The 25301-nt window shown below is 32.7% G+C and overlaps 1 long non-coding RNA gene across 2 annotated transcripts in view; it reads left to right on the top strand.

Annotated features, from left to right (window-relative positions):
- The window catches only part of LOC129218244 (uncharacterized), a 41643-nt gene extending 16571 nt beyond the window's left edge, over positions 1–25072 (top strand). The window contains exons 3-5 of one of the 2 annotated variants that reach the window (XR_008580307.1): positions 10512–10654; positions 10806–10934; positions 24954–25072. This is a non-coding gene — a long non-coding RNA (uncharacterized LOC129218244). The remainder of the gene's footprint in view (positions 1–10511; positions 10655–10805; positions 10935–24953) is intronic. The other variant, XR_008580306.1, reaches the window with a different exon arrangement.
- Positions 25073–25301: the final 229 nt, after the last annotated feature.

A 25301-nucleotide genomic window follows, 5' to 3' on the forward strand; every position in this document is an offset into this window, starting at 1 on the left:
CTTTTTTTTTTACATTAATTTACATCCCTGAAATTCAAGCTCACCGAAATTAGAAGTCACAATAACCACACTTAGTTTTTAATTGAACTAAGAGTATGACCAAACATGGCGACTATGTTCCATACGCAGCGCCGCCATGTTAGGATGACTATGAAGGGAAAACGATCTAAGGACTGGCTATTTGGCTTATATTTTAATCTGATGTGATTGAAGATTAAAAAATTACTGCCGTTATTCGAATATATAGAAACTAGCCGCCGTTGTTTAAACGATTTTCAATGGAACGTATTCCTAAACGATCGCAAGTATTAGCGTCCACTTCACAGCAGAAGTATAAGATATAGTTTATACAAATATAGTTTTTTTTTCTTTCTATTTTTAATTAGAGACGTACCGAGTAGCACTTTGGCCGAGTACCGAGTTACCGAGTACTCGGCCGAGTTACCAAGTACCAATTATGTTTTAAGAAGAACCACTGACACACATGTGATGAATTTTGAACTTAGTGGAATAGTAGTATAGACCTCCTTGTCCATATAATAGTTTTAAAACTAAATTCCTGCTGAAATTTAATTATGCATTATATAAACAGTTCTGTTTGTGTCAAAAATTTTACAAAAAAATAATTTTTAAAATTAAAAATAAATAAATAAAAGGTATGATTAATCAAGTTGGAACTAAAACAACTTACAGTAAAGTCTCTCTAATGCGGACACTAACAGGACAATTTTTTTTTGTCCGCAATAGAGAGGTGCTCGCAGGACAGGGGTTTAATAATATTATTTGCAGTGGAACTGGGGAATTAAAAATTGTCCGCATAAGAGGGGTGTCCGTTAAGAGGGGTTTCACTGTATACCAATCAATTACAGTTTTAGTCCGCCAAACATAAATAATTTTTAAAAGCAGATAAAACATGTGCATGAACACTGCAGATAGGTGTTTCAGCCCCCCCCCCCCCCCACCCCCGTTACAAGGAACGTCTTTTTCAGTGCATAACATGTGAGCTAAAGAATGTAAAGACATTTGACAAAAAAATCCGACTTTTGTCGGATGCTTTTAAATCCACGAGCTCCCATTTTGTGCATTGAAAAAGGAATTCCTTGTAAAGCCATAATACGTGTCTTCAGTGTTCCTGCATTGTGCTTTTAACGTTGTTTTATTTCCTTTTATTTTTTAAGCAAAGGTATTTTATATTTTTTATAGCTAATTTTTGTTTGTAGCAAAAATCTATTTTTAATATAAAAATTTCATAGTTTATATACTTACCGTTTTTGCATAATTTTTAATAAATAAGTTTTATTAACTTTGGTGACATTAAAATAAAGATTTACTCCATTGAAGCATTACAAACTTCATTATTCTCAAAATTAAAATTTGACTTATAAATTTTAATTGTAAATGATTGCAGAATATAATGCTTGCTCTTTTTTTAAATAAATTTCAGCATCTGTCTTGGACAATCAGGGATTGCGCTAAGGATTTTGAATCGTTCGCCAGTAAATTCGCCAAATTTTTAAAATGTTAGCCAAATTTCAAAAGTTTTAGTCAAAGACTAACTTTTACTCATTTTAAATGTATTTTTGTCAGCAGAAATATTTAATCAAAAAGTGAAGCATAACTTAATTTTTGACAATTTTTTGAGGATAAGGGTAGGGGTATATCCAGGAATATATATTTTTGTCCGTTTTTAGGAATTTGGTGAGAAAAAAAATGCAAATTAAGTAGTTTTTCCAAATGATATGTAATTTTTCAAAGGAAAAAATGGCTAAAAACAACTTCAAGTGATATTTATCATTCTTCAATAAATTTAAGAGCAGAAATAAAAGCTTTTAATGAAGTAAAGACTGCATTCCTATCTTACTCCGATGTTTCAGACATCGAACACAATGAAACAAACGTGTTGACCTAACAAATTTTGTCTAACTCCCGCAAGGAAGGTAAACACTAAGTTTAGCAGATGCCTTCTGTTTCACATTTCTGTAGCTATCAAGTGAATGAAATGTCAGAATTCAAGTTGTATGGCTAAATCATTTTATTTATAATTATCCTATAATTAACAACTGTAAAACAAACTATAACATGAGTAAAATTTATAAACAAATATGAGGAATTTCAACTCTCAAAAACATCCTTCATGTTCCAAAAGAACATCCTCCAAAAAAACACATTTGACACCCTAACTTGACTTATCCTAAAAATGTTTCAAAAATTTTAAGTCCCTAACTCATGGTGAAACTCTAAAAACCATCCCCTAAGTGCAGGACGTCGCCACAACAGCGAACGATCCTCTCAAAAATACGACTACCGTCAGTCGAAAATGAGAAACGCGAGCAGAAGAAGTGATCTCCTTCTCATTTCCCCCTGCTTATATAATACGGCGCACTCAATGCACGTCACGCCAGATATGCCTACGTAAGATCTCAGTCTGGATGCTTCCAGAACATTCGATTTGCCGCGGAGCTATCGGGAGATTACATCATCTCCGCTCATGCTCTGACGTCACATCCTTCTTCCTGACGAAACACGTCGTTCGAAGTCGTTCTGATGTTTACAGGTTGATACTCCCGCACGCGAATTGAAACAAGCGTCCTTTAAGGGACAAGATTAACTGCCTTTTCATTATTAAAGAAATACAAGTGAGTAAAAACATTTACACTTAGTTTTCACTTAGCTTTCAAATCAAATTGTTGAGAATATTTCTCAAATAGACATTTTTGGCTATCAAAACGGGCCATTCAACAAGGCATCCGCCGACACTATTTACTCAGTAGCCACGCTGCGCACTCGATATCCAATCAGCGAGAGGCAAGTACAGTGACGCAAAGAGGCGAGAGGCAAACGTCATCCTTCCTCCGATCCGCGATCCGATGCTTACTGTTGGGTAATTTGTCTTTACCTTAAGTTGATAGAACTAAATAAAAGGTTTACAGAACCCCAACATCAAAAAGCCGTGCAGTCTGCCAGTAAGAAATAAAACATACTCAAAATAATTTAAATAAATAACATTTATTAAAAATATCACAGTATACAACAAGAAAAATTTGTTAAATACCAAAATTAATTTAGATTGTAAAACCCCCCAATTATCACAGAAATTTCAAAGTTTAATTGTTAAACAAACACTTTTAGAAAAACGCGAAACATTTTAGAAAAATTGTAAAATGTCACCTTCCTGCGCGAAATGCGCATGTTTACATTGCTGAAGAATTCTGGACAATGCGTAATCGAATTGTAGATTCATCAAACTGTTCCATCATTCACCGGCCGATAGGCTTGCTTGGTTCTAGAAGAACCTATTCATATACCGGAACACCAACTTGTGCACACACTGGAATACCACCGGAACCTTCAGGGAATATAGTTGGAACATCCAGGAAATCCAATCGGGAAGGTCACTCTGTAGGACATCGATGATTTCAAACTGATGACAGTTCCATTCCACCATAAGAGCACAGGTCAGTCAATCCAGGTATAGGCCAAGTTTAAGTATTAGGCCTAGTTGCAATGAGCTACATCTTTTGATAATCTCCCGCGAACACCTTCAGCAATGGTGACATTTTCCCTCCACAAAAAGGAGCATTTTAAACAACAATTAACACTGAGTAAAACTTATCTCAAGCCCTGCTTGAATTCAAAAACGTTGCATCAACAACGGCTCGAGCACGCCGCAACTTCCATCAACGACAACCAAGCACGGTTGCCAAACCGTCAAAGACCAATCCCTGATTGGTCAACAAAAATGGCAAGATGCCAATGGGGAGTAAACACAAACAATCAAGTGAGCACTGAAAATATTTCAATCAATCTATTTATACGTTCCATGACTGCGATACGTCATCCCATGACACACCCTACTTTGCATTGGAGATATACATCTCAACTATTCCTGATTAAGTGATTTAACAATCTTTCTATTCGTTCTTTCGGCTCAAAGTAGCCAAAAACATCTCAACCATCGGGTGTTACGTCATAGGATGATTCCGACGTTGCACGATCATGCCCGAATCAATTTCAGTTATCCGCCGCTGGGACACAGGACGCGGAGTGGCAAAAACATATCTGAGGTAAGTTTCAAAAAATACTTTAACATTTGTAATTAAATTAAAAGCGCTCCAAGATACAGAATAAAGGCTTTTAAGCCCAACATGTTCCCCCCTCTTGGAGACCTTTTATTAATTACATACATGATACAATTTAAATACTATATACAATATAAACATACACATGAACTTACAATTGGAGAAAAAATTTAACTTTTACATTCCATCCCCCAATTATAAATAATTCTGCATAAGGAGTTTAGACTATATTTAGATAATGGCTTCGTGAAAATGTCAGCTATGTTTACATTAGTCCTAACATATTCAATAGAAAACAATTTTTGTTCAATTAAATTTCTCAGAAAATGATATCTGACATCTATGTGTTTAGTTCTCGAGTTTTCAATTGGGGATTTCGAAAAATCAATAGTTGCAATGTTATCACAAAAGATTACAGTTTCTTCGAGTTGAAAACCTTCAATTCCTAAGTTGTTGATCTCATCAATTATCCTTTTCAACCAGACTATTTCTTTAGCCGTTTCTCCCAATGAGATGTATTTGGCTTCCATGGTTGATAATGAGACACATTTGTGTTTGAAGGTTCTCCAACTTATCGGAACTTTATCAATGCAAACTATTGAACCCCCCATTGATACTCTATCCTCACGATTTGCAGCATAAGCAGTTAGTTTTTAGGGGTCGGAATTTTGTGACGGGTTCTTTTTTTAGGGGTCCAAATTTTGTGAACGGACTTAATTTTTATCTAGATTGACTTCTGAAGGGAGATTTTTTTCCCTCTGTGTGTATTTTAGAGAATTTTCTGTTCGCTAATAAATTCGCCAAATTCTAATTTTGTTCGCCGATTTTACGATTTTATCGTATTCGGCGCATTGGCGAATGCTTAACGCGGTCCCTGACAATATTCAATTTTTTTGCAACTACTCAGTATTGGCCGAGTATCTGATCAGATTTGGCCGAGTACCAAGATCTCGGCAAATTGGCCGAGTAGTTACCGAGTACTCGATATGTCTCTATTTTTAATGATTTATAGGATTTTTAATGAAATACTAGATTTATGGGACAACATGGAACATTGACTATGGCAAAGGAATGATGGGGGGGGTTGTGCGGTCAAAAACAAGTCGCCTTTTCAATTTTAAAATTAATTTATTTTCCTATTTTGACGATTTTCAGAATAAAGGCTGTTTGAGTTAATTGGGAATCAAATAGGATCGGAACGACCTACGAGGGTTTATGTAAAAAAACATACATTATGGTGTGTTTTTTTTTTTTTTCATACTTTCAGAACAAGATTTAAAGCAAAATATAAAACTGTTTTACAAAGAGAATTTGAAAAAAGTACAGGGTTCATACACTTTTGATTAAAAAAAATTCCCCGACTTTTCCTTTTTTTTTTTTTTAAAGAAAATTACCGATTACTCGCTTCATTCAAAATTAAGTTTAAGTAACAATATTTTCAAAATAATCAAAATTGTTCAAAGTAGTAATGCATAAAAACTGAAACTTTTCCACTTGTAAAAAAAAAAAAAAAAAACTTGGATTTAAAAAAAAAAAAATTCTGTCACAATTTAAGTTTTTTTTAAAGCATTTTGTTCAAAATTGTTTTCAATTGTTTACTATTTGTTAAAAACAAAGTACTTTCAACTTATTTTAACGTTTCTTTGATGCCACATGTCATGCATATTAGCGTTTTGCTGTAATCAGCAGCAATCTTTCTCCGCTTTTGGTTTACCATTCTTTTTATTTTCTTATTAGTATGTAACACAAAACATATTGAGCAAAGAACAAAGCTATTTTTCAGTATAAATGTGATTAACTTTGTTGCATCGATGGGCATACCATATAATGCATTCTAACAAAAGTCAACATTTGTCGGTCATAGGCCAATGCCAATAATCAGCAGGGTTGCCACGCACCACCGGGAAAACCGGGAAAACCTGGAATTGTCAGGGAAAATGAAAATGGCTAAAAATCAGGGAAATGTCAGGGAAAATGAAAAATTGCATATTTCCGATCGTTCTTAGCGCAGCCCGAGGTCTATGACGTCAAAAAAAAAAAAAAAAAAAAAGCTTTCAGCCTTGTCTTTTTCGCCGCCATTCCCTTCCCATTCGTCGTTTTGTCATTCCCCTCTTTCTTCTTCCCCCTGCAGTTCTTTTTATCAACTCTCTGCCATTGGCGCATGTGCCATAGCAGTCGGCGGCGGACATGCACAGAAGGTACTTCTTTTCTTCCTCGTTTGAGCGGGCTGTGTTTAAACGCTGCTTGTTTACGTCAGCAGTTCTGAAGTTGTTATGATGCACAGCACATTGTTTTGTCTGGGAGTGCGACTGAAGTTTTTAATGAGCTGCAATAATCTTTTCATATTTTATATTATTTCTTTAAATTAATCAATGAAATTGTATTATTCTAAACAATTTTGTTCTGTAAATTTAGTTCATTAGACAATTTTAAACTTAGAAAGTTTCTTTTTTACAGAAGTATCGCTAATCTTTTAGTATTTTGGTAGTGATCTTTAAAGACTTCAAAGGGGTTCTTTCTTTCAAAATAAAAGTAATCCGATTAAAAAAAAATCTGCACATCAGAGAAGTTTTTGATCATTGCTCAAAATTTAACTTTTTGACAGGGAGTGATTATGGCGCAAGTTGCGCCATCAATTTTTTTTTTTTTTTTGGGGGGGGGGGGGGTTAATTATTTATTTTATTTTATTTTTATTCAAATTATTTACTCATATTATTTTACTTTATTATTTTTATCTCTGTGTGTGTATTTTATTGGAGAGCGAGCACACTTTTCTTTCAAAACAATAATAATTAAAAATAAATAAATAGGTAAAAAAAATAAATAAAAAAGAGGGTTAAAAATAAAAAAGCGCTAAGGCGTTCAGAAATATTGGGGGGGGGGGGGAGCACCCTTGTTTTATGAGCAACAAACAGGGGAAATATGTGAAGCTAAAAGAAGCATGATTTTTTCACAGGCCAAAGTCTAAAAGCGCTTTGAGTTCAATGGATTGGAGGGGTAGAAGGCAATAATTGAAAAAGTTTAGGTTTCATAAGTTTTTAGTCCAGATTATTTTAGCAATTAACTTTGTTTTTGTGATACAGATGTCACAATTGTTAATTTTGAAGTTCTTTCACTTGATGTAAGGCAGTGGCTCCTCGCTATTGAAAATTAGATATGCTACATTTACATTAATTGTTTATTACAGTGATTTGCTTCACTTGTGTTAGTACATTAGGGTAGTTCAAAAATACACTTAAAAAAAAGGTTTCTCCTAGAAAATAGGACACAACTCAATGTTTTTAGACTTGTAGATAGTAAAATACTGAAAAAATTTTAACTTCCTATTCCAATTGAAAGAGGGTGTCGACCCCCTCCCTCAAACTTCATAAGTATGAGGAGGGGGTAAAAAAATACATTGAACTGAAAAAACATTGTTACATACTATAATCTACACGAGTTATATGCATATTCATTGCAATAAAATAATTACTTACATAAAAAAAACAGCTGGGGAAATTAAATGTTTCTAAATTTGTGACTTTTTCTATGCTAGAGCTAATGTTAAATTAAGGGGGGTCATTGAGCACCCTCTTAAAATTTGAATAAGAAGCTAAAACTTTTACAGCACAATACTATTAGTAAGTCTTAAAAAAATAAGGGGTGTCTTGGACTCGAGCTAAGAGAAAAAAAAAATTGAACCACCCTTGGTACATATTTTTGATTATTTCAGCTTGAGTAAATTAAATTCGGTAACCATTGTTTGTAAAGTTTGAAAATGAGGTAAGTTTTATCAAAGTTTGAGATGTATATATTAATGTTGCAAAATGAAGGTGGAGATCGATAACCTGGAATTTTTTTCAAAACCACCTGGAAAACCTGGAAATGTCAGGGAATTTCATTCTTGAACTTCCGTGGCAACCCTGAATCAGTTTTTTTTTTCCTTTTGCATATAAAGGATGCTTGCATTAAAATTAAAAATTTTCTTTTTTGCACATTTACTTTCAGTAGACATTGCTTTCAATAGACTTTCAATTGAGATAAACATCTAATTATGTTTTTGTACATTTTTGTCTACTTTCATCTCGCATATGACCAAATATGGCGACTAAGTAAAAAATTTAAGATAATGAATAGAATTTTGAATTTGTAGCATAAAAGTAGTTATTTATCCTTAAAAAACTACAATTACAAGACAAAATAGTCGGTTTTTAGCACATAAGCGTCTAAATCAATTAGAATTTAAAAAATGTTCTGGAGATAAAATTTCATTTTTCCAGAAAATAATTACGAATTACCCGGAAAAAAGGGCACATTTTGTGTTGTTATCAATACTTTGCATTGCAGTAAATATCCTATGCCATTTTCGGGAACTTAGGCTCTTAAGAAGTCTTGTGTACTGCCATCTTGGGAATGACCAAATATGGTTGCTACGACAAAAATTAAGAAATAATTTTTTTTGAATTTGTAGCATGAAAACAATTTAAAAATAATAATTCTTCATGAAACTACAATTCAGTGGAAAAGTTTTTAGCACTTTTGCGTCCAAGGCAATGAGGATAAGATTAAGTTTTAAGAACAAAATTTTTCATTTCTCAAGAAAAGTACATATTTAAAATAAAATTAAAAAAAAATAAATAAAAACAAGTAATAGCACATTTTGCGTTGTTTTCATTCATTGCATTGTTTGCAGTTTAAGAAAACATCCAATTCTGCTTTGTTTTTGAAAACTTAGGCATTTAAGCATCGTGTCTACTTCCATCTTACGAATGACAAAAAATGGCAACTACGTTTCATTCGTAGCTGAAAAGACTTTTCGATTAAAAAACGAGTTTCCAAATTGACCCTGCCATCCGCAGGCTTGTGCTTTAGAAGCAGGAAAATGTTCTTCTCCCGTTAAATTTGTGCATAATTCCTGTTCACCCTAGATTTTTTTTTTTTTTTTTTGGAACTATTGAGGGTTTGAAAATGGCGTCCGCGAAAGTTTTTTTTTTTTTGAGTCGCCTTTTTCTATTTTATTGCCAGCGTTATTCTGCCTCAAGACTTTTACATTTTTTTTTCCAGGAAACATCGATAAAAATGAAGATTCGAACTCAAGATACAAAATTCCCTGGGAAAAAATTGGAAAAAATTTTGGGACACAAAATTTGAAATTTCCTTGACATTTTTAACTATGTCCTTTTCCCTGACAATTCCAGGTTTTCCCGGAACGTACGAACCCTGTAATTTAATAGCCATATTTTCTACGTATTATCCGCGAGCGGCCTATAATCTGCAGGTTCTAAAATGGGCCTGAAGAAAAAAACTTCGTATAATCCGAGGCGGTGTATAATACAATGTAAAAGAATAAAGTTTGAATATACCATTTGAGCAATTAAACTAAAAACATGAAAAGGTAACTACTTTGAAGGCATAATCAAAATTTATCTGAAATATAATCTAAAATATAATGATTTCTTCTTGAAATCATGATTATACAGTGAACTCCCGACTATCCGCGAAATTGAGTGTCACAAGTGCAGCGGATAATAAAACTCGCGGATAAACCGCAAAAAGGTTAAAATGAGGGACAACTAAGGCAAAAATTGTCCTTCTTAAAAGAAATATCTGTATCGATGCATAATACTTTCTTCAAACAGTAAAAATGTATACAGAACAGTAAAAAATGTTTCGTATTTTTGCACAACATAACTTAACATCAATACAGAACAAGAATGTACTATGAAGAAAACACAATAAATAAATAAAACAAAAATAACTGAGTTTAAATTTACAATTTTTCAACAAAAAACAGCTATTTATGTTTGCTTTTTGCTGCGAAAAAATACATGTTCCTGATCGTCGATTGACTCGTGGATAATCCACCCCGCGGATAAACCGCTCGCGGATGATCGGGAGTTTACTGTAGTACGCTTATTACTTGAAAAACAAAGAGTCAAGACAAAGCAAACGCTCTGATCTTTTGCAAAATGGCTTCCTAATTCACTGTATTGTTGCTTATTTTACATATTCTGAATCGTGTAAGAGGAACATTCAAGCAACGTAAAATAACCAACATACAGGCAGGCAGTGAGAAAGGACATGCAAGCTTTGTAAAATAAACAACATTCAGTCGGAGTGCAGTCTCCATCGGTGAATCCTTATTGTACTGATGCATCTGTGGAGTGGTCTGGAATTCTTTTCTTGGGATATAAAAAAAAAATTATCCCCTACCCCCCAAAAAAAAGTTGGCGACTGTAGAAATTTTTGGGGTCACCAATTTTGAAAACTGAGTCGCCATTTGGCGAGTAAATCTTGACCTTTAATATTAATGCTTTCATCAATGTTCTCAACTAATTAATTCATGTGTGTAATGTTAGAGGTGCAGTGACTTAAGAGTGTAGCTGCAATGCTGATGTGTTGTATGGTAATGAATTTGTTTGTAATTGATAAAAAAATTGTTTTTTCCTTTAGTATGAAATATGCAGTTGTGAAACAATTTCCTGTAATCAAAGGAAGTTGATGTGGTTTGGATGCAAGAAATTTAATGTTATCCACAGAATTTTACAAAGCAAATACTGTAAACTCCCAATTATCAGCTGTTGGATTATCTGCAGGTCCTTTCACTTTTTTTTTTTTTTTTGAAACTTTCAATGTTAGTAGATGCAATGTAGCAATGTTTTTAGTTATAATTTAAATGAATGTGAGTGTCATTAATATTTTTTATCTTTTTGCATACACCAAGTATCGTTTTTACCTATTTTTCAGATTATCCTCATTTTTCCCTTATCTGTGGTTACCGTGTCACCCTATTCCATGGAAAATCAGGAGTTTAATGTAGTCAAAAAATGTATGGCTGTAGATGAAACAGGGATCTTTACAGAAGCTAGAATTATGGTGAGTTGTTTAAAGTTTTTCATGATATTTCAATGCTTTGATATAAGATATAAGGTAACGGCACCAGTAGCAGACATATGTAAATTTGTATTTAAATAATTAGAGTTTTAGACTGATGTTGCTGCGACCCATGAATATGGTGCAAATATCTAGTGTTATCAGAGTGAATTTTATGAGGCAGTTGGTATGTATACAAGGCAGTGGTGGAAGGTTCAGAACAGTGACCACGAGGTCTGTCGGAGTTTCATGTTCATTTAAATTTAAGAGGTTGCAGTCGGATTCGACTTACATGAGGGATGCCTTCCAAGACCCCTCACGCAAGTCAAAATTTCACGTTGTGGAACAACCTATGTTTAGAAATTTTTAATAAGCATATCCAATTATTTCAGACACGTGTTAACACCCCTGAAATTGTTTCAAACCATTTTTTAACTATTATTATTGTATCTTTTATAAAGAACGGACTTTTTACTGTCCTTTCGAAAAGCATTATTATTTAACATATGTTACTGTACTACATAATTGTTATGAAGCACAAAATCAATGATCAATTAGGTACACGAATTAAAACAGTTGGGTACTTACATTAAGTACATTACTGCATTACAATAGCACTGAACAGCAGATATCGTAAACTTAATTGTAATTTTTAATATGATGAAGATGATGGTTTATGCAGTGTGAGAACACCGATATTTCTAGCCTGTTTAAGCCACAATGAAGGAGAAGCTTCCATTTTCATGATGCTTGTATTTTGCTCAGACACTAATCTGCGAGCTTCAGTATTAAAACTAAGTTCTGAACTTATACGAATTTCCTTTTGTTGAATTTGAATTTTACGTATTGAAGATTAATTTATAATTGTCGTGTGCCTTCGAAGCACTTTATAATTGTTCAAACGTATTGAGAATCTTTTTTTTCTCACATTGTCAAATACTTTCTCTTTTACTTTCCACCTTCGCTAACTTCAGATGAAAGAGCTCGTTTGGGAGCCATTATATTTTATCAACGTTCATATGTAGAATGAAAAAAAAAACGTTAAGAATCGGAACAGTTATTCGTATAAACTAAAGCAAAGTGTTGGTTAGACTAACAGAGTGTTTGAACTCTGTTTTCAGTGATGCTAAAGGGATGAAAGTCCATTCATGCAACTAATGTTTAATGTCAAAGAAGCTCATTCCACCACTCCTTTCCAAAAAAATTCATGCAAGCAGGCGAGCAATTTGCTTCAGCAATAAAAAATTCATTACTCATGAAAACTCGCATTATAACCATTTTGCATAAGTCGGATCACGTTGGATCAAACTGTATTCTTGACTAGAAATTCAAAAAAAAAAATCATTTTTTTTCTTTCGTATTTTCCAAGTTTAAACCTTTAAGAATAAGTTTCTAGAGGATTTATGAAAATTCAAATTATTTTTGGAGTTACAGCGGATTTTTTTTAAATAAACTTTCGATGAAATGAGACTGCAAAGTTTAAATGCGGTTTTCTTGAAACTAGTTTTTTCGATACAGTTGACAAGATATCTCAAGTTCTAATGCACCGATTTACTTGAAATTTGGTACAGACTTTCTTAGTCTATTGAAATTGTCTCCATTTAGGAGGTTTTGTAATTTTTGATTATTATTTTTTAAAATATCAAAGTTCAAAAAAGGAGCCAAAAAATGAACTTTTTCTTTCAAAAAGACGCTATTTTGTGACAAAAAAAATTATTTTCAAATCGGCTACCTCCAGACAATTCTACATCCTTGTTTAATAAGAATTAACCTTATGTTAATGTTTCAGATCACCTGGAGGATTGGAATCACGTAAACAAGGAGACTCCCCTTTTTTTAGAGTTCCCTATTTGCTAGCCTCCACCAACTACAATTTGATTTTTTTTTCAACACTTGTGCATTTTTATGCTTTTAAAGTATCAATCAAAAACCAATAAAAATGGATAGTGAAAATAGCCACTGTTTTTTTTTCTTTACTATTACGCCCGTAAAATCACCTTAAAGTCAAGCATCTAGACTAGAATACCCCCTTAATAGATTTTCAGATCTGTAAATGAAGAACTTTTACACATTTTGAAGAGAAAAGGGGAATTCTGTCCATTACTCATCCTTTCCTCATCCTATCTGTTACTGGGTATCGTGAGAATTGTCAGTGTCTGTTACTGGCGGTCGGACCTATTTTCGAAATTGAGCAAATAAAAATAGATTTAACCAATTCAGAGCATCCAGAAGCTGCCACATGTTAGATGAGATGCAGTTTCATAAGAGAAAACTAGTTTTAAAAGTCTAAATACATTAAAAGGCTCAGAAAATTGAGTTGACCTGAGAGTGATGTCTTAAGCATGTCTGTTACTGGTGCCGTTACCTTATATACATGAAAACAAAAAATAAATGTCGTAAAATAGGTACATTAATATTAAACTTTTATGTGAAATAGATGTAGATATTTAGTATAATAAGTATGTATTTAGAATTCACAATGTAAAGAAATTTTCAGCAAATTAATAAGAAGTGGAGAACAAAAATTTCATTTTGCTATTTTTCGTCAAAATATAACATATAGTTTTTAAAATATACATAGGCTCTCAATTTCAATTAAAATTGTATGTGCAACAGAACATTTCCTTTAATGCTATGTATGCATGATTAACATAATTTGCACCGAACAAGTACTAATACACAAATGCATTATGTTGTTTACAAAATGGGAGGTGGGGGGGGGGGGGCAGGCAATTGGCAAAGAGCCTGTCTTCTATTTTCAGCTTGATAATCCCTTGATTCTAGCTGTAACTGAAGAACTTTTCATATAGAGAAATCAACGCATTTCTGTTTGTGAGCAGAATGAAAACATATTTTTCAATAATTGATGAATGAACTTTTATACACATTAGGGCTGGGCGATGTAAGAATTTATATATTGTGATGCATCGCCAACCTTACATAGCGATGTAGCAATGAATCAATTTTTTTTTATAACTTAAACTTGCTTGTTTAAATTTTTAAGATATTTACAAGGTATAAAAATGGTATATCATGCCAGATACAAATTAACTTACTCCAGCACCGGAAAGAAATTATATTATGAAGCAGTGCTAAAATTGCATGGTTGTGAAAATTATTGAAGACTAGTTTTGAGAAAACAATGAGCCTGTTTTTCAATGCAAAAAGGTGTGAGTAAAGGGTTGCAAAGTCATGCATTCCATTCAAAAGCTCTCAGATTCTTGCATTGGAAAAAGATTCCTTGTAGCCAGTTGCGAGGGGAGGGAGGGCCGGTGTCCATACTAGGTGGCACTCACACAAGATTTTGTAGTTTATAAAAACATAAATACTTTAATTCTGAAAATTCTGACCGATGTATCTTAAATTATATTTAATCTAACAAATTTAACAAAAATAGAATGCCCAAAATTGCCGGGGAGGTTATGTATTGCATCTAGGGCACATTTTGCATAAAATGGATCCCCAGGTTATATTTGCCTTTCATACTTTTGCTATGAGTCAGAAATAGGATTGAGATGTTTCTAAAAATTGTATAAATTTCATATTTACATAAAACATTTAAAGTTTTTTATGCTGGGTGGGAGGGGGTGGGGTTTCGGTGACACTACAAGATGATAAACATACTAGTTCATCAATCTTTCATCAATAGCTAAACACATATGTGAATTTCTTTCATGTGTTGGTAGAAATGAAGGTTGTACTCTTTGCACCTTCATTGTTAAGCCAGAATGGATTGGCACACTGCTGATTTAACAATAGTGTGAAATAACTAAAGATTAAAACGGCAGCAACCCTGGATCAGTATCTGTACATTGGAGCAGTATCGGATTTTAGAGAAAAATTCTAAGCCGGTTTAACGATGTGGACTGCACACAGGTTTTTGGCAATGTATCAATGCATCGCTCAGCCCTAATACACATTATAATAAGTTTCTAAAAAAACCAAAGTTAGGAATTTTTTGGTTGTAATTTATTTTGTTGATATTTATTTTTTATTTAAGTGAAATTACGTTATATAAACTTAAAGCTATTTTTTTATTAACTCTCCATGCTTCCACCAATATATTTGAAAATGTTCAGACAGATTGAAAAATTTCTGCATCAGACACAATTTACTGAAGAAAAAAGTACCCATATAGAAGTTTGAGACTCTGTAAAACAAAAACTAGATCACATATGGTAGAAAAATTTTCTTTGGTTACTTACTACCAAAGAAATATTGCATAAGCCAAATTCTATCAAAATCTGAAGTTATGGGTTTCAAATTCTTTTTTCCTGGATGAATTTAAATTAAATGACCATCATATGTATATTACTCATTTTTTAAAAAATAGTTATTACTTAAAAATACTTTTTAAAACACTTTAATGTAAATATCATAACTTTAGTGTTTGCCAATTGATGTTGTTCATTTTAGCATTATTCAGATTTTATTAATCAAAGTTGTAATAGTATTTAAATTCTTCTATTTTAAACATTTTATAAACTTCCATGTTGTAAATATTCAGTAACTTACGCGCGTTTAGTTTAATAGTCTCATATATATTAAATTCATATGCAATAAAGGCAGTTAATCATATTTTGATATAATTCACAATTTTGTGTAATATTGAGTTCTATTATAAATTTTGGAAAAAAATGTAATCTTTATTTTTTGTGCTTTTTTTTAAATATAGAATGACTGGTTTACAGATTTTTATTTCAAAATATGAATTGAAGTGCTGAAACCTTAGTCCTGATAAGAGCTGTTAAACAGAAATGCTTTCTATCATCATGGCTTTTCAGACAATGTAAAATTTAACCAGACACATTTTTTTATTTCATTGTGTTATTGTCTGCCAATGCGTATTTTTCATTTTGAAACAATGTCACACTTCTTATTTTGTTTGCATGAAAAGTAATCATAAATGTTTTTTCTGGGTGTTAAATCCTTGTTGGAAATTACTCAAAAACACTTATGGCTAGTACACTTGATACAATCAAATGTCCCTTATGAGATTTAAAAAAAAAAAAAAAAAACTTTGTAATAGTCTAATATATCATAACAAGCAACACTCACATAACCTACAATGTCGTATACCCTACAAAAAGGGTTAACTCTCTCTCTTTCTTGTGAAAAAACTGTTGACTATGCCATTACCAACAAAAAAAATCAAATTTCCTATCTTGTTCACATTATATTTTTCAAGAATTAATATCTAGTGAACTTGCTGCAAAATATAGAGATTAAAATATGAATTGAGAAATTAAAAAATAAATTTAGAAAACTTTTGAATTTGAAGATAACTTATAAAGCTTATTAAGTGTTTTGATGAAGCTTATTGAGTGCAAGAAGCTTTTCTGCTTATTCTGAGAGAAAATATTTACTCTTTTAGTCTGAAGCTTCATGTAAATTTATGGCATTTAATAAATGAGGAATCATAACTTAAGATTAATAATTCTTCTAACTGTTGTTATGAAGTTATTATTGCTCAGAAACAATTTCAAATCACTCTGGTTTGAAGCAAAGGCAAAATGTACAGATATGGTGTTTGTTATAAAACAAAACCGTGCATTGGTAAAAATTTAAAACACTGTATTAAAACAAAGTGAAAAACTTTTTTGTGAGCTTATAATGTATTGCTTTAAAGATTTATAAACAACAAACATTCTGACTCATTGTAATAGTTCCTTCCTTTCCTTTTTCTTGCAGTGTTTTAAAAATGTAACTACTTCAGTCACGAACATGGTTTATTATGAATTTGCATCATATTTCAAAGTTAACAGTAACCCATTCTTTGCAAATTTGTGTCTTGCAGTTGATTTATTGTTTGATGTTTATTGTTCATCATTGTGGCAAAGCAAAACAGCTAGAGAACTAATTTACACAAGATTAGCTTAGAAAATATGGATCTAAATTCCAAAGTTTTATTTAACTATGCAAATCATTATTTTTAAAAAAGTCTAAAAGTTGTGCTTTTTTAAGTTGATAATGTTTATTTTTGGTTTTCTTATTAATTATTTTAGATTAGTTTCAGTCACAGTAGGCATCAACCTTCAAAGCTTGTCACACTGATGGTAATTTGTGAAGAACCAAGTTTAGCTTTAATATATTATTTGCTGAGAATTTCCTCATTTTATTGAGTTATAAGTGTCCAGTTTTTATTTACATATTTATTTTATCCATCTATCTAATAGATAGATAAAAGATAGATAAAAGATAGATATAGATAGATAGATAGATTCTATCTATCTATATATACATATATAATCTTAATATATAAAAATCTTCTGTGCATATCAGGCATGAAAGTTTTCCGCGTTTTCGCGGAATTCCGCTTTTTCGAAAGCTATTCGCGCTGTTTCTGAGATCGATGCAAATCCGTCGAGAACTCGTGAGTGGAAATGGGGGGGGGGTCTGCGACGTAAGACGATCTCTAACTTCCGTGTATCGCGGATGCCACCGTGGTAAATCTCCCAGCGATAAGAGCAGCTCACGTACAGAGCAAAGGCGGGGTTACTTTTGTGCGGTCCACTGACGATCTTCTCCCGTCGCGCATTTTCAAAAGGGGAAGAAGGCTTGCGTTCGTTTATAGACCGGTGGCTACCGGTCGGTTGAATAACGTCGCTGTATTGCTCTAGCATGCGCTAACGTCATTAGCTGTCATGTGATCAAGCGACCGGTAGCTACCGGCCGAGGTCGGCTAAGTCTCGAAGGCGATAGCAGTCTAACAAAAGCGTCCATTCAAATAAATAACTGTAACTTGTACTTTCAGTGCGATGTTGTGATTGCTTAGCTTGTGTTGGTGCACATGCACGTGGGAGGGATTAATTATTCGTTTTGGTTCATAAAGTGAAGCTGTAACGAGCATGTGCCTTTATCCAACATCATTAATATGTTAACAGTTAATGAAGAGCATAAAGCGCGTGAAATAGATGGTGGGGAGAAGAATAAATTTAATTTTTCTTGGTTGGAAAATAAATTAAAAATAAAAGTAAAGGATGAAGAATATGAAGTTACTCTGAAGGACTGCATACAAAAGATCGATGTTAGCGGCAAAGCGAAATGGGAACTGTGCAGAGAACAATAAATTGTCCCTAATTTTATGAATTTTCACAAGTATCATTTATCTCTTCCATCATTATTTATTGGTTGTTTTTCATAGTCAAGAAATTTTGTCTTCATTAAGTTTCTATTCTAAAGATTTTCTTTCTACAACATAAGGGAAAAATTCATATGGAAACTTAGTGTGTTTTATGACTATAATACATTCAAGATGTTTAGCAAATTTTTCTTTACCTAAATTATGAAATAATCATTAATCAATGGTTCTCAAACCCAAAGACTTCGTTCTAATTGAGGAATATTTCTGGAAATAAAAGTAAGCATTTTTTTTTTTTTTGTCTTATTGGATTTATATTTACACAAGTAATTTTGTAAATGCATTTATTGATGTCTGTATGCTCATTTTTTATAGTATGTGCGTTCGGTGTGATATTTTTAGTGTTCGCAAAAAGTTCAGCTTTTTTTTGTCAGCTGGCACTTTCATGCCTGGCATATGTTTGTCTCCATAAGGCTTTTAAGCGGCTGGACGGATTTTGATCAAATTTTTTGTGTGTAATTAAGTTGTGGCAAGCATGGTTTCAAGGCAAGATGAATCGAATCCGAAACGTTATTTTTAATTACTTAATTTAAACATTGGATGGTTATATTGGCCAAATGATTAATAGTTATTTTAACCTTTTGTTGAGCAAGAACTGAAATAAATATTTAACCTATTGCCAAAGGACAATAAGAAAGCCAGCTCTGCTTTTTGTAATGAAATTTCTTACTGTGATATGTCGATTGAGAATACATAAAGGTAGAGAGAGATTGAAGCCTTCATTTCACTCCCTCTTGAAACCAACGATTTTAGGTTCCCTGATAAATTTTAAAGTAAAGTACTGGAATGTTGAAGCAAAACGTGTGTTCTGTTGTCGTAGTTGAACCATGTGACCGGATCGGTGCTTTAGGTTTTCCTAACCAAATGATCAGAAAGTACCATACCTAGCAACAATTGTTTCCTCGGCTGAAATCCATCTGAGTTTTGGCACTAATCTCAAGAATACTTTTAAGGATTATCAAATTTTTCAGTACGTTATTAAAGGAAAAGTTGGTGGAATGCAGTAGAAGATCTTTATCTTTGGTGGGAAGAACAAATTAGGCAATATATGAAGTTTTAAAAGTTTTCGTTCGAAAGATCGGACTGCTAATCCATCGGAGTTGACTTTTCTCACTGATCGGCTAGATTACAGTAACATGGTGGCTTGGGGACTTTGGCTATAAACAATAGAGTTGCATGATCTTTTGTTTACAATTTAAAGCTGCCTTAAATGTAATTTCTTGTATTTTTTGTTTATTTGGCAAAATATTTCAAATTGCAAAGAATTGCTTTTCCTATATAAAGCGTTTTAGTCATTTTAATTGAAGAATGTGTTTATTTTGCCTCAGGAAGATGGGGGAAGGGAGATATTAGTGATTTTCGCTTATTCAGAGAACTGTTTTGACCTTAATCATTTTTTAAACGATATCCTTTTGATTGTTTTATTCTTTTTCATATGGGGGATGTTGCAGTGGGATTTCTCGTTTGTTCTAAATGGGTAGTTAGTTTTTTACACTTAATATCTGAGGACGCTTTTTATTCTTTGAGTATGGCTGAAGGAACAAACCATCAAGTACAGGAGAAAAAATGGTTAATAAAACAACTGCTCAGTGGGCATAAGATAAATCAAGTTGTACTAAATGTACACATTCTGACACCAAGCAGCTTAAAACATTTTCTTTTTACATATTTTTTTCAACAAAATGGTTCAAACACTTAATAGTTTATTGAAATTTTTTTTCAACTTTTCAATTTACAAAGTTTGAACAGAACAACGTAGTATATATACACATACACACACACACACATATATATATAATATATATATATATATATATCTTTGTTTCTCTTAACTCACACTTTAGTTCACATATTCTTGATTATTTTTTATTTACAAGAATTTTCTCCAGAATCACATTCCTGAGAATTTCATATTTCTAACTGTTTTGAATACTTAGTTGATCTCTTAAAGAAGACATTATAGTAATTTCAAATTAAGTTAGCTTTTACATTTTGAAAAATAATGTTTTCTCAACAGAATCTGTGTAAACTATGCCTAAACCTATGTTTAAACTAAATTATTTGCAATTTTCCTGCTATCTTGTGGCCTCTAAATACATTTTTGTGATGTTATTTGGAGTTGCAACTTGTTGTGTAAAATAGGTATTTATTTCTATAGGGATATTCAGAAGTAATATATTTTTGAATGAATTGTATTCAAATGCATTTATGTATAATATATTACTCTGTGTAAATTTTGTAAAGAAAAGATAAAATTATTTGAGCAATTTTTCATTTGCGAATAACTTGTATGTGTTTAAAGTTAAAGAAACCGCAAATAGAAATGTGATGACCAGTCACACCAAAACCAGCTAGGCTGGTTTTGGTCAGTTTATTAGTCCCCAATGTAGATCAATGGCCTTCTTAAAGCTATCTGCCCCCTTATTCATTACAGCCTCTTCCAGTAAGCTGTTCCAAGATCCCACAACCCTTTTAAAGTAATAAATTTTCCTAATATCCAAACTAACCTAAGATTTGAATGGCTTAAAACAAAGACCCCTCATCCTGTTTTTTGTGCAAAAAGATTAAAACGAACTGAATCATGTCCCCTCAAACTCGCCTTTGCTCCAGGCTGTACACAATTGTTTTTGTGTCTGACATCATAATCAAAATCTGTAAGCCCCTTCCTTGCCCTTCGTTTAACTGTTTCCACTAAAGAAATACCTTTTTTGAGACAAGAAGACCAAAATTGAACAGCATACTCCAAATGAGGTATTATCAAACTTCTATATAAAGGCAGAAGAACCTAATTTGATTTGTTTGAAATAAGTAGATTGATAAACAATCAATCTACTGATGACCAAGCATTCTGTTTGCTTTGTTACTTGCAATGCTGCACTTTTGACTAAGCATGCCCAGATCAGTAACATTTTCTGCCTGACAAATGACTGAACCATGTAAAATTTGTATGCTTACTTCCATGACCTAAATGTAGCACTTGGCATTTCCCAACATTAACTACCATACCCCACTTATTTGCCCACTTAGCAATATGATCTAAATCCTCTTGAAACTGTTTTACTTGTTCTCCATATTTTACAATCCTCATAACTTTGACATCATCAGCAAAACAATTCATTTTTCTAGAAATGTTTTTATGAATTTCATTTATATGAAAAAAAGCCCCTAAAACTTGAAGAACCCTGCTCAAAACATCACTCCATTTGTAACGATTTCCCCTTACAATCACTTGCTGCTTCCTTGTAATTGCTGTTGAATAGTCAACATGCTCTAAGTCTTGAAGCAATTCAGAATCTTTTGCCTTCAGCCTTCCTTTGAACCTCAACGACAGCGAAGCAAAGCAGCTCAATCCTATTCATAAAGCAGCATGACTTAGGATCCTATGAAATTTAGATCCTTGAGATGCTTTGTGTGTTAATAATAGCATTCATCAAACTACTAAAAGTACAGCAACTTAATATTAAATTGCAAAAAATATAGTCTGCAACAAAACAATTGGAATAGAATTAATTGTTCTCTTGCTAGGCATTTATTTATCGTCTGCCAAGTATTACTTATGTTTCCTTGTATGTTACCTTTTAAAACGGTGTATTAGGAAGAATTAATTTTGTTTTATTGTTTTAAAACATGGATATGAAGAATCAAAGAAGAATTTTTAGAAAATGCTTAAGTACTGTTAAGTTACAAAACATTTTCTTCGACTTTATTTGAAATTTAAAATGATTATTTTTCCTAAATAATAGTTTTTATTTAGGGGCACTCAAGGACACTCAAAAATTAAATTTTTGAAAGGCGGTAATTCCCAATTTACTTTAATGCTTCCTAATTTTACCGAATGATAAAATGCAACCTGGCACGCATACCTTCATCTAATGAAAAGCAACATGCATCATTTTTTAAAATGCGGTATTATAACATTGTCCTTAAATTTGCCTAATAAAAGGTCACAATGACCTCCCATCAGAGCAAGCGCTTTGAGCTAAAAAGGAAAACAGTTGTGCCTTGGTGCAAATTTTGACAGTGATTAATTGATGCTCCATTCTTCGGACAACAGTTTTGAGCAGGTAAAGAGCAGTAAATGTATACTTTTGATTACCTGCTCAATGTAGCGATAAAAACACTGCTAATTACCACTGCTAAAAAAATGCTTTCATTTAGCGACAAACAAATAAACATGTTTGTACCCTGAAACTAAAGTAATATAGATTTCAAAAATGAAAATCCAAAATTTTCCATTTACTGCTGTTTATCTACCCACGGCAAAACAGTTACGGGCAAAAAATTTCAAAAATGCAAATGCAGGAAAAAAGAAAAATCTATTTACGGCCATTTGCCTGCCCACGGTAGAAAGTTTCTGTTCCGAGGTGGGCAGGTAAAAAGCAGCAAGTACATGCTGCTGATTACCTGCACAATGTTGCGATAAAAGCAGTTACTGCTAATTACCATTGCTCAAAAAGTGCTTTTTTTCAAGCAGCAACCAAATAAACATGTTTGTACCATTAAACAAAAGTAATATAGATTTCAAAAATCAAAAAATCTGCAGTTACTGCCGTTTACCTGGCCATTGCATTATAAATTCCCTGTGTTACCTTCAGAATCTTTCTTGAAAAGCAGCATTATGTTAGCTTGCAACAGAACAAGATTCATAAGTTTAAACTTTTTTTTCCAATGTTTACTTCTTCCCTACTTCTGCTGAGGACCTTCAACCAAAATAGAAAAATGCCAGAAACACAACAAAAGATGAGTTTTAATTTAAGTTTTTGGAGGCTTTTTTCATATCATGTAAACAAACTTTGTAAAACTTTAACCCCTTGAAGACCAGCGCACGGAAAACGAAGCGCAGCCACGGGACCGAACGTTCCGAAATGGAATGCCGCCATCAGCCCAAGCATTTACAGCAGTTAAGCCTAACATTACAAAAATATTCATATAAAATCAGCATCTCAAAATAATGATTTCTAATTTTTAAGTTGCTTATACAATGTACTACTGAATACAAATTATTAATATAAATACTTACATATAATTAGAAGGGAGTGAAATAAGTAGAATACTAAAACTTTAACTATGTGCACAAAGTTAAATATGTGCACAAAAACAAAGTTAGAGTTAGACGTCGTGAGTGCAGAATCAAAGAAAAAGAAATGTAGCAAAAAAATCTCTTTCTTATGTAATTTTAATTAAAATAACTTAGGTCAGTGAATTTAAACTAGTTAAATTCCCACACGACAAGTCTCAAAACTGCTTCATGTTGCTCTCGAAAAAATTTCCTTTCACTCACTTTGCTAACCATTTTTATTGCAGACTTCCAGTCTCCAAATGAAAGAGAATAAATAAGAACAATATCATAAAGGATTCAAAAATAATCATAAACTTCAGTGCCTCTTGAAATTATTCCTGTACTCTCATTGAGCTGGGGAATCCCAATAGTCTGGAACACAAAACATGCAAAAAATATTTTAACTTTCCTCCCCTGCCCCATAATTTATTCAGCTAAATGTATATCTCTTTCAATTACTTGTAACAAAAATGAAGAAGCAAAGATATAAACAAAAGCAATTGAGATCTCATAAATCATATGTGCAGAGCAGTGATTCACTGCCTGTTTACATAAAAATATCTATCCTATTGAGAGACCCAAATAAGAAACTGATAGCCATAAAATGTCAATTCAAGTATTATTCTCACCAATTCATCTTAAAAGCTAATTAAATGTATGAACTCGGTTTTTCTTTATTAATGAACAAGCAGTTATTTTTGTCCCATTTACGTACACCTGTTTCAAATCGCTAATCGGAAAAATGAAATGATGAAATGTAAACATCGAAATAAAGGAGTCGTAGGATGTGACGTCAAGAAATGAGCGGATGTATGACGTAATCTTCCGATGACTCAGAACTGATAGATTGTTCTAGAAGGATCCGGGTGGTTCTTACGTACACATTTGCGGTGTGACGTATGGAGGCAGATATAAACAGAAGCAATTGAGAAGGAAATCACTTCTGCTCGCGTTTCTCAACCCATAGGCTGAGGTAGTTGTTTTCGAGGATTGCCCGCTTTAGAAGTGGCGTCGGGATCTCAGCGTAGGAGATAGTTTTGTTTTTTAACTTAAGGATTAATTTGAATGCTGTTGAAATCTTTCATGATTGTTTTTACTATTTACAGAAGTTTTTATTATTTACAGTTGTTGATTTATAAATAAAAGTTAGTTAGTTTTCAATTTGAGCTTGATATTTCATTCTCAAGATAGCGACACACATGTGACATCAAAGGCAACTATTAAACCTGAGGAGTTTACATTCTTTTTAAGGTTTCAGGAGTTAGACTCGAATGTTAGCGACTGACGCCTGTACATGAAGGTCAGATACCATGTGACTCGAATATAATGATGAAAGTTATAGCCATTTAACACCATTATCGTTTAAATATTCAATTCAATTGTTCCATTTCGAGAAAGCATATGTGTGACGCTGGGACGTTAGCATCAATCAGAGCACATAGCATGGAAGTGCTGCTGGGCTGATATGAGAGGAATCATTGCATAGCACCTGTAAGACGCTGAGTGCAAACGGGTTGATTTGGAAAGAATTAAAAACTGAAATGGTGAACTAAATAAAATGTTATAGAAAACATTGTTTATTTTGTGAACATGAATAATTAAACTACAGGAAATATCATACACATTGCAATACTTGAGGTAGTCAAATCTAAGTGGGGTGTCTTTTACTTTTGGACATAGAATATTGAACTGTACAAATGCTTTTTGTTACAATGCACTCGCAGTTTACCTGCTCTAGCCATGCCCTTACAATTGAGTGAGAATGATTTAATGAAAAGAAAGAGTTTTAGATGCATTGATGATTTTCTTTTTTCTTTTACAGGTGCTGCAAAAACTAAGGTTGTAGGTGCTTTCACTTTAAATATGTGAAATTTACCAAGGTATGGCTTAAAAATTACCTGTGAAAGAAATGGAGGGTGGAAAAAACAATTTGTCTTTTGAAATTTTTAATAAAAAATATTTTTATTTTTTAGTGTCTTCCTTTATTGTACAATATCTGATGCAAATTAAACTGTTGACATTAAAAAACTATTTCACTGAATACTGCCATGGGTGGGTAAACAGCAGTAACTGCGAAATTTTCGATTTTCTTTTTTTTTTTTTGCATTTTTGAAATCTCTAATACATTATAACTTCGACTCAACAATACTTGATTTAAGGTTTTTCTCAA

This window comes from Uloborus diversus, chromosome 3, assembly GCF_026930045.1.
Source record: "Uloborus diversus isolate 005 chromosome 3, Udiv.v.3.1, whole genome shotgun sequence".
Lineage (NCBI taxonomy): Eukaryota > Metazoa > Arthropoda > Arachnida > Araneae > Uloboridae > Uloborus > Uloborus diversus.